This window comes from Leopardus geoffroyi, chromosome D3 (genome assembly GCF_018350155.1).
Source record: "Leopardus geoffroyi isolate Oge1 chromosome D3, O.geoffroyi_Oge1_pat1.0, whole genome shotgun sequence".
In the NCBI taxonomy this organism is placed as follows: Eukaryota; Metazoa; Chordata; class Mammalia; order Carnivora; family Felidae; genus Leopardus; species Leopardus geoffroyi.
The window spans coordinates 70626192-70628930 of NC_059339.1; the positions used below are offsets into that span (position 1 = coordinate 70626192).

The window sequence follows — 2739 nt, forward strand, 5'->3', positions numbered from 1 at the left end:
AAGAATTGTACCTTTGTCATTTTTGTTTTTCCATAATGCTGGCACAGTGCTCGGCAATGGTGGGTACTCAGTAAAGGCATGTGGCACAAATGAATGAGAGAATGAATGAATGAGCAATGAGCCCACTGAAACGGCACCTTTGTTCCCTCCTGGGAGTGGGGTGCTGTAAATCAAAGTGTGATGAATCTCTGGGGACTGGGAGCTGTGTGAGTTATGGGGAAGTCTCTCTGTCTCTCCGGCTGAGTGGGCAGTGATAACATTAAAACTGCAGCCTTGGAGTAGCTAGCAGTGATTTAGGAAGTACATTCATATGGGCTTTTCATAAATAAATCAATTAAATTGCTGCCACTAGCTAGTCAGGCAGGTCTGCCCCTCAATGGACCGGGTTTCTGGTGTTCACCTGGCGAGGATGTCGATTGTTGCTGCAAATGGCTCCAGTGTCAGGGTTTCTGCACAGCTTGGGGCTTCTAGTTATCAGTGTTTGCCTCTTTGAGGACTTTCCTCACCCAATGAGGAGAGGGCAGAATAGCCCACTGTTTAGTCGCTGTGGTTATATCCACATGGGGCAGCTGCCCCAACTTTAGGCTTTCCCTACATGTGGCTGATTTTTATTTTGGCATGGATTTCTTCCCTTGATGGGTTTCCTTATGGGGGATTCAGTAGCTCTAGAGCTCAAAAGTCAGTTTTCATTGAAGAACGATGGGAAGCTCAGCTGATAAGAAAAACCCTCTGAATTCTGGTCCATCTCAAAACATATGTGGATTTTGGAAACGATTGACTCCATGCATCATCCTTCCCATTAAAATATTTTTGCTTCCTTATTTCAGTCCCAGAGGCTAGGATCTCTGGATTTATAAGGTAGCAATTAATGTAGTGGAATTTCTGAGCTAAGAGCAGATGATGGGTGGAGGTTCTCCAAGTTCCTTCTTTCCCTCACAATGTATTCAACAACGAATATCCACTGCGTACCTAACATGGGTCAAACGCCATGACAGGCTTTGGAGATGTAAATATGAAGTAGTCTTTGATTTTGAGGATTTTTTTTATTTTGACAGGGGGTGCAAATATATGATGAGAGTATAAAGGAACAGCCCTGTGATGGACTTGGGAATAGGAATGAGAGAGAAATGTGTTGGCTTGGGGAAGGGTCACTAAACTGGGACTTAAAGAATGAGTAGGGTTTTACCGGGGTGGGGGGGGGGAGAGTATTCCAGATAGTGGGAGCAACTTAGAGGAGGCATTTAAAGGACTGATCATTCAGGCATCCATTTACCCACAGGTAATTACTGACCAATCTATGCGGTGGGCTCTGTGTCACTCAGGTTCTTATGGTGCTGCCGCAGGCAGGGTCTGTCTTCCAGGAGCTCAACTTATAGATGGAGGGTGGGCTTCCTGTGCAGAGAGCTGGGGGCTGAGACCTCGAGGCTGGGCTCGTAGACCTTGGGAGAAGCTCTGGTGCTGGACTAAAGAGTTTGGACTTAGTTTGGGCGTAATGCTTCTGCTTATGGTGCCTAAACCTTCAGTCTGTGACAAAAGGGCATTTAGGATATTTCCATTTTTTTCACTTTTACAAACATTATTGTGGTGAATAACTTTGTAGTACATGTATCATTTCAGGCATGTGAGAATATACCTGTTAGGATCAGTTCCTAAAATGGAATCTAATCACTGGATCAAAGGGCGTGTGCATTTGGTAAGTGTTGTCAAATTCTCCTCCTTAGAGGTTTATTAGTGTTCATTCACTCCCAGCAGCAGTAAATGAGATACACTTCCATCTTCCCTACCTACTCTGACACACACACACGCACACACATGCACACGCGTGCACACACACACGTGCGCATGAACCGCCCCCCCCCCCCACACACACTGTAACAAGGGCAGTCTTTCATTCTACTCCCCAGTTGTCACTCTTATAGGGGCATAGATGGTCAAGCTCCAGTGCTCTCTAAAGGTACAAAGGCATGAGTTTGAGATGGATGGAATTCTGTCCTGGAAAAATCCAAGAATACCTCCTATGTTTTACCTCAGTTCAGATTTCTGTCCCATGGGCACCCAGAGTGAAGCATTATGGGGAAAAGTGGTTGGCCTCCGGGCTGTGAGACTCAAAGATTAGGAGTGTCCCCATATAAATGGGACTCTCAATAAGTCACAGTGGGTGGATCATTGGCGTAGTCTTGAACTCTCACTGATTTTTTTTTCCCCAGCTTGTGCCACTTTCTGGGGAAATGACCATTCAAAGTCTCATTTGTCCTAAACTTTTAATCTTGGAGTATGCAGCCTTGTTTAAACAGTCTACTGCATTGATAATAGTTGATAAATATAGTCGTTTTCATGGGATGATAAAAAGCTAGTAGCATATGATTACTTGCACATGTGATAAGAACTTCAAACTTAAATCTGTGTCTTTCAGCTCTCCACCACCCCCTCCCCCCCATAAGAGGAAGATGAAGGCAGAAAGTTGTGGTTTCTAGGCACAGATCCTGTGCATGTGAAGTAAGAGATAAGTGAAGTTGGCCCAACGATCTCTGTCGTCATTTCCACACTCCCTCTGACTACATGGGGATAAGCAGTGACAACAGAAGGTCCACATTAAGGATGAAGGTGCTTGACAAAGGCTTATAAGGAATGATCTTGCAGCTCTTAGCAGAAACATCAAGAGCAAGTTGCACAGTGAAGAGGCAGAAAACTGAATTTAGCAGTAGTTTTGTAGCCTCTGTTTTAAACAGATACTCACTA

General features: G+C 44.7%; 1 long non-coding RNA gene across 1 annotated transcript; it reads left to right on the forward strand.

The window, feature by feature from the left end:
• The first annotated feature begins 1318 nt into the window (after positions 1-1318).
• On the forward strand, positions 1319-2518 carry LOC123588450. The gene is made up of 2 exons (XR_006707851.1): positions 1319-1693; positions 2414-2518. It is a non-coding gene; the product is annotated as an uncharacterized LOC123588450 (long non-coding RNA).
• The last annotated feature ends 221 nt before the right edge of the window (positions 2519-2739 follow it).